This window comes from Meriones unguiculatus, chromosome 3 (genome assembly GCF_030254825.1).
Source record: "Meriones unguiculatus strain TT.TT164.6M chromosome 3, Bangor_MerUng_6.1, whole genome shotgun sequence".
In the NCBI taxonomy this organism is placed as follows: Eukaryota; Metazoa; Chordata; class Mammalia; order Rodentia; family Muridae; genus Meriones; species Meriones unguiculatus.
In genome coordinates this window covers 22688162-22695438 of record NC_083351.1, presented here as the reverse complement: position 1 = coordinate 22695438, position 7277 = coordinate 22688162, and the positions used below count along the sequence as shown (strand labels likewise).

General features: G+C 50.3%; 1 pseudogene; it reads right to left on the bottom strand.

Moving 5' to 3' along the window:
• Positions 1–2696: 2696 nt before the first annotated feature.
• Positions 2697–5327, bottom strand: LOC110548246 (toll-like receptor 12; annotated as a pseudogene).
• Positions 5328–7277: the final 1950 nt, after the last annotated feature.

Here is a 7277-nt window from a genome sequence, read left to right as displayed (position 1 = left end):
CGGGCATAGGTCCAAATACCAAATCTGATACTCCTATCTGTATGTCTTTGAGAAAGAAAAACAAAAACAAAAACAAAAAAACCTCCATCCAGTTTGTCTTTGATTTTTTTTTTCAGCTGTAAAATTCGGGTGACAGAACAGAACCTACATCTCAGGGTGTCAATGCAGGGCGCATGCGTTGACAAGTCCCTAGCTGCAAAACCTCGAGCACAGCGCGAAAGCCTCTCCTGTGCACGTGTGTTTGTGTGGTAGCTGCACTGTGCATGCACATGGGCACGCTTGTGGGGCCTGAGGTCTATATGCGCGCCGTTCATGGAGCGTTCTCCACCCTGTTTCTTAGAGCTGGGGTCTCTCACGGAGCCTAGAGCCCAAAGATTCCGTGAGGTTAGCTATGAGCTCTGGGAATCTGCCTGTCTTTGCCTCCCCATCCCATTCCCCAGTTACACATGGCCCTGACACTCGGTGCTTTTATATGGATGCTGGGGACCTGAGCTGAGACCCTTATTGGTCCTGTGGCAGGCATCTTATCAACTGAGCCGTCTCCCCTTCACTGTCCTCATCTGGGAGGCGTGAATGATAATGGTGAAATCTTCCTTTGACAGTCGTTGAGAAAAAGTAGGTGAAGTGTGTGAAAAGCTTGTCTCCTTCCAGGTCCTCAAAAAGTTGAATGAGTACTGGCTGTAATTTTTATTGAGAGCTACGAAACTTGGGCAAATTGAAAGACAGGGCTCGCCACATTAGCCAGTGTTACATTTAGGGGAATTCTACACTTTAGTTTTAATAACTTGCTTCGGATTCCTTAGCTAGAAACTACATTCTGACTCTTTTTTTTTTTTTTTTTTTTTTCTTTTTCAAAACAGGCTTTCTTTTTGGAGTAGCCCTGCCTGTCCTGGAACTTGCTCTGTAGACCAGGCTGCCGTCCTCAGAGAGATCTGGCTGCCTCTGCCTCTCGAATTCTGGGATCAAAGGCATGTGCCACCATTGCCGGGCTTCTGGCTTGTTTCTTAATATACCACGTGATTTACTTTGTCTATGTAACGCATTGGTATTAACAGGTCACATTCAATTGTTCCCGCAGCTCTTTGAGGTTGGTGTTCTTATCACAATTTAGGAAAAGGGGTGTGGGCTTAGAAATATAATTTAGCCTGTTCAATATCACGTACACAAAAGTACCTAGAATTTAAACCCCTAGAAGTTCCCTTGCTCTCTGCCTGACCTTTCATGAAGAAGAGACCACAGGTGAAAGGAGGAGAGGACTTGGAGTAAACCCTGGCGCAGTGAGGAGGCCTGAGGAGGCAGAGTCGTGGAAGAGACTGTTGGGGTCTGAAGGTGGCAAGACAGCTTTGCAGGTTCCGGCGACACCCTCACATCAGATGGAGGTAGTGTACAGAAAGAAAAAGACACCATTAGGCCACAAGAGGGCGCCCCTCGCCCTAAATCCAGCCTGGGATTGTCCAGCATCTCTCAGCCTTTGTCTAAAACCTGGCATTTTATTACAGAAGTGGAAATCCCGGCCAGAACCAGCCAGGGTTCTGTCTGGCGTGGCAGCACTGGTGCAGCAGCCTATTTTTTCAGCTGGCAGGATTATGCTCCAAGGATGAAGATGTCAATCTTCATCTTTGCTCCAGGACCCCATCTCTGAACTTTCAGGATTCTGGGAGTAAAACACACTTCAGTAAAACACACTTCGAGAGCATGTTTCCAACATATGGATATTTGCTTATAAATGATAGACATTTAGCCTGTAGTAATATAAAACATCATTTTAATTTTTTAAGGATTCTTGTGTGTGTGTGTGTGTGTGTGTGTGTGTGTGTGTGTTGGGGTGGGTGTGTGCACATGAATGCCAGTACCCTCCGAGGTCAGAAGGTGTCAGATCCCTGAAGCTGGAATTATAGGTGGTTGTGAGCAACTGCCCCAAAGCAGGTTCGTGATTGCGAGCTCCGGTGCTCTTCAAGAACAGTATGGATTATTAACCACTGAATATGGATCATTAATCCAGACCTGAAATAAACTTCTGCCGGGCATGGTGGCTCATACCTTTAATCCCAGCACTTGGGGAGGCAGAGGCAAGTGGATGGCTGTCAGTTCAAACACACGTGTAATGAGTTGGTAGGTGTTTTCCTTCCTTCCTTTCTTTCTTTCTTTCTTTCTTTCTTTCTTTCTTTCTATCTTTCTTTCTTTTTTCCATGCTTATTTTGGTCCAGGTGTTCTATCACAGCAACAGAAGTGAAACTAAATCGTCGTCTATGACCCTAGAAGCAAGAGGACCCACTGGCCTCTTGAAAATCAGGTTGAACTTGGCCTGGTCCCAAGCCCCATAGCTTAAAAAGGCCTTCCCTTCTTCCCAATATGCCCCATGAATTCTCAACTTTATTTTCCCCTTTGCCCTCTGCCTCTTGCATTTCCAGTAAATAAAAAGTTCACTCAGGCTAAGCATTTCATCGACTTAGCAAGTTTACTGCAGATTTGAAGACCTTGAGAATGTCACATATCCCATGGGCACCTTCCATCTCTCAGCTTTCCTCATTCAACCTCCAGGCCTCCCCAAACCTCTGTTCCTAGCATCTGCATTTACACACCTGCAAAAGGCTGAGTTCCTCAACTCTATCCCACGGTGTCCCCTTACTCACAGTGACTCCCTGCAGGGTGGCCTTGCTTCCCCTACCCCAACCCTAAAATTCACATGTGCCACCCTATCCCAACCCCGGTTGCCCTAGCCTGTCCCTCAGCCAAGCCCAGAAACCATTCTTTCTTTCATCTTCCTCTGGCCACAGGCATAGTCTCCCCACCGAAGCAACGGAGCCATTCTGTGGAAACCGGGGAGCTGGTGTTGGGAAATGGGTTCCAGGAACGCTAGCAGCAACGTTGGTGGAAAAGGGGCAACTAGGAGGAGAGAGGTGGCCAACGGAGCTCCAGGCGGCAGTGGGGGCTACACAGGGGCTGGCCGCTCAGCACACAGAGTATGATCCGGCTGCTCACCGTGCTGTCTACCACGTTATCAACCACATCCTTACCGGGCTCAAAGTCTCGCTCAGGGAGACAGAGGCGTAGGCCCAGGCCAGCTGGGAGGAAGCCCTCCAGCACAGGCAGAAGTTCCTCCATCACCCAGTCCTGGTCTTCTCTGCAGTGAGACACGAATACATCAGAAAGGAACCTCTTTCCCTCATTTCCCTGACCCCTCAGACCCCGGAGCCAAACCCTGAACAAGGCCTGCAGGTAGGGGATCCAAGAGTTCCTGGCTTCTTGGAGGAGTGGCAAGGCAATCAGCAGAAACACCAAGGCAGGCCTAGCCAAAAAGAGGCTCGGCTCCAAGGTCAGGGGGCAGCGTACCCAGAGGAAGGAGAAAAGGGAATTCATAGCAGGGCCCGCAGCTTCCGCACGACAGAAGTGATGTCCTTCTATGTATATGTACATCTTAGTGGACTGCTTAACCCATGGCTCTAGCCATGCATTGGCACACTGGCAGGCCAGATTTGGCTGCAGAATGTATATATGCTGGGGCATCTGAGGGCTGTACCCCTCAGGCTGTCACACAGCATCAAGCCTTCCTCCATGTACAGGGCTAAGACCTGGAGACCGAGCAGGAGCTGGAAAGCCGCAGCCGGACAGTGACCTGAGCCCTGTGAGGGACAGCTGTAATGCCTGGAGCTGTGGAAGCTCGCCCACCAGCTCCTCCAGCTCTACTGAACGGGGCTGGGTTTGGGACTAAAGTGACTCCAGCCTCAGCTCCCGTAGGCTGGGCAGCCAGGGGATAAGGCAGGGTCTGGAGTTGTTTCCAGCACCCCATATATTCAAGGACTGAAGTTTGGGGAGCTGCCAGAGAAAAACGTCGGAGGTGTCCTGGGAGCAGAAGGTATCCAAGCTCTTCTGGGGCAGAGAGAGCAGGAAGCTTCAGTCTCAGTGCGCAGACTCTTTGCTCCCCAGAAGCCAGGGCCTGGGCTCACAGATATCTGGGTGTCTAGCAGGCTAAGAGTGGTCAGTGCAGGTAGAGCAGCCAACCAGTTCCCAGCCAGGGTGAGCAGGGAACTCGTATCCAAGCTCAGGGTCTCCAGTTGCTGCAGATCCTGGAACAGCTGCCCATCCAGGGAAAGCAGCTGGTTGTCCTGAAGCAGCAGCTTTCGCAAACAGGAGAAGGTGGCTGGAGGCAGGATGCGCAGCCCATTGCCGCCAGATTCAGAGCCACCAGTCCCGACACGTCTCCTGTCTCATTCATGCACAGTGTGGTGCTGTGCAGTTGGTTTCTGGCCAGGTTCAGCCTCTGGAGCCTCGGCATAGCAGCCAGGAATCCTGGTGGCAGCTTAGTCAGGCCTTGAAGACCCAAGGTCTTCAGGCTGTGGCAGGAAGCCAGGGCCTCCTGGGATATGGACCCTATCTTGGTGTTTCCCACACTTAGGCCCTGCAGCTCAAGGTAGGCCACAGCTCCGGCAGGCAGTTCAGCCGTGGCAGTCCACGCAGACAAGATGTCGAGTTTCTGAAGTCCCAGGGCCCTCACTGCCACTGCCTCCAATTGTGTTCGTTTCAGGTTCATGGTCTCTACCTGGAGACCCTGGAGAGACCCAGGACTAGCCATCTTCAGGCCCCGGTTGAATGACAGATCCAACATGGGCAGAGTTCACGGAGCCCTGGAGGAGGGGCTTTGCACCAGATCCAGGAACATGCCAGCCAGCTCGCCTGCATCCTGGAGGCAATTGAACTTGACAGACAGCCACTGCAGACTGGGAGGCAGTTGGATACCTGCCTTCCTGTCCAGGCAGTAGCCTAAGATACGGAGTCTCTGGAGGGAAATCAGGTCACCAAAGGTGTTGGGAGATAGAACGAGATATCTCTTCTTAAATGGTTGCTCCCAAAAGGAGAGTCTCGGCAACTTTCCCAAGTCCCGGAGAGCTCCTGGCAGGAGTCAGGTAAGATGCAGATTCAGTACCAGGATCTTGAGTCAGGGAAAGCAGAGAAAGCATCAGGAAGCAGTATTGACACAGAACCACTGAGGCAGAGCCCCTCCACAGTCTGAGGCACAGCTTCCACGGTCTTCGTTAAGTTGGTCACAAGGTTGCATGCAGCAAGGACGGACAGCTTAGAGTCTGAGCAGAATGAGAAGTAGCGGGAGGCCAGGGGCAGTCGAGAGTCTTCAGTGAGTAGGCATTCGGAAGTGGTCCACCCTGTTACCAGAGGCAGGGAAAGGAGCAGCCCAGGCAGCAGGGAGTATGCACCCATCCCAACACCAGCAGAATCTGAGCAGTGAGGCCCTCAGACGCCCAACCCTCTATGTATGCTCGCTGCCAATACTCACAGCAGTGGGCACTGAGCCTCGGAGTACCCACAAGGTCTCCAAGCGTAGTCTAGGGCTGCAGAGCCTTCCACTGTGGAAGCTGGGAAGCTGGAAGTGAGGACCCAGACTTGGAGACATTATCACTAGGGCTCCAAGGGTGGAAAAAGGAAGTGCGGGGTAATGAAGTATGATGTGGGTCTCACTTCTCTGTCAGGAGAAAGCAAATGGAGTTTCTTTTCCTCTTGTTGTCTTTTCTACATTTGGTCCGATGCAGCCCAGGCTGTCTGTGAACTCAATTTGTAGAGACTGACCCTCTTCCTCCCACCTCCCTGATGCTGGGATTACTGGTGTGCAACCATATAGTTTATGCTACCTTAGAACCCAGAGGTCCCTGGATGCTGGGCAAGCACCCTACCAACTGAGCCCCATCCCCATCCCCCAAAGTAAAGTCCAGTTTTCACACTGTTGACCTCAGCAAGGCGTCTACCCTCTTCGGAGCCTCTGTGCAACAAGTGGATTAACTCCACTTCATAGGATTGCTGCAAATCCGAGTTCAGATCAGCATGAGTTTTCCACCTCATCACTTTCATTACAACATCCTTTCTTTACTGATGCCCTAGAGTTCTTGGATAAACACAAAAGGGGATGTTTTATAAGCAAAATAATAATACATCAACAGGATGCTGTCATGGACCTCTTGTAGGCTCCTCATGGAAAATCCCAAAGGCATCAGTTTGACCTGAGAGGATTGGGGGTGGGGAGGGCTCCATCCCTGCTCTCTGGGACTGAGGCAAGAAAGGAAAGCCCCAGCCTTGACCTTAATACACACTGCTGGGACAGGGCTTGGACCCAAGTGGAGATAGAAAGGGAAAGAAAGGAGCTCTGTGGTCACCTCAAACCATGAAGGAAAGCATTCAGCACAAGCCAACATCTGTTCATGATTTGAAAAACTAACAAACTCAGAGAGAAGAAAACCTTCTTGCCTTCAAATAGTTTCGCTCTCGGAGATCTGCATGGATCAAAGAGGGAACCATGCTGAAAACCAGGATGCAATTCAGTTGAATAATGAGGAAAGCACAACATAGGGAAACATGTTGGGTAAAGCTAAAGTGGAATCCATGGGGGAAACATCCACCCTCAGAGGTCTGTGTTTGGAAATCAGCACCAGGTCTACAGCCATGCCACCCAAACACGCCCAGTCTCATTCGGAAACCAGAATCGAAAGCGAGGCAACATCCTTAAAAAGTTAGGAAAGGAACAATTACCAAAAAGAAGACTCCTGCTTCCCCCACTGTGCAGCAACTCATACCGAACAAACCCTCGCCGTGAGCACCTGTCACACTGTGCCAAAGACAGCAAACGGCTTCTTCCAGACATGAGGGCGTTGTCTCTGGCTTGTCTGCGTTGCTGCAGAAGAATACCACGGACTGAGTACACTTAAATGAACAGGAATTTGGAACCAGTGGGAGAGGGTGTCAGAAAAGTACAATGATTATATGTGGGGTGTGTGTGTGTGTGTGTGTGTGTGTGTGTATGTGTGTGTACATAATAAAACTCATTATTCTGTGTGTTAGCAAAACCGTGAATCACCACTCCTCAGGATCACTGTGATAACTAATTTTGGCTGTCAACCTGAAAAGCCTGGGAAGGGGGAACCTCAGCTGAAGAACTGCTTCCTTAAGATTGGCCTGTGTGCATGTCTGTGAGTCGTTTTCTAGATTGCTAATCGATATCGAAGGGCCGAGCTCAGTATGGTTAGTACCACCCCTAGGCAGATGGGCCTGGATTGTATTAAAAAAAAAAAAAAAAAAAGGTAGGCAGACATAAGCCAGGGAGCAAGCCAGAAAGCAGCATTCCTCCATGGTTCCTGACTCTGTTCCTGTTTGAGCTCCTGTCCTGACTTCCCTCAATGATGGGTTGTGACTGGAAAGCATAAGATGGAATAAACACTTTTCTCACCAAGTTGCTTTGGGTAAGGGTATTTATTACAGCAACAGACAGGCAAACA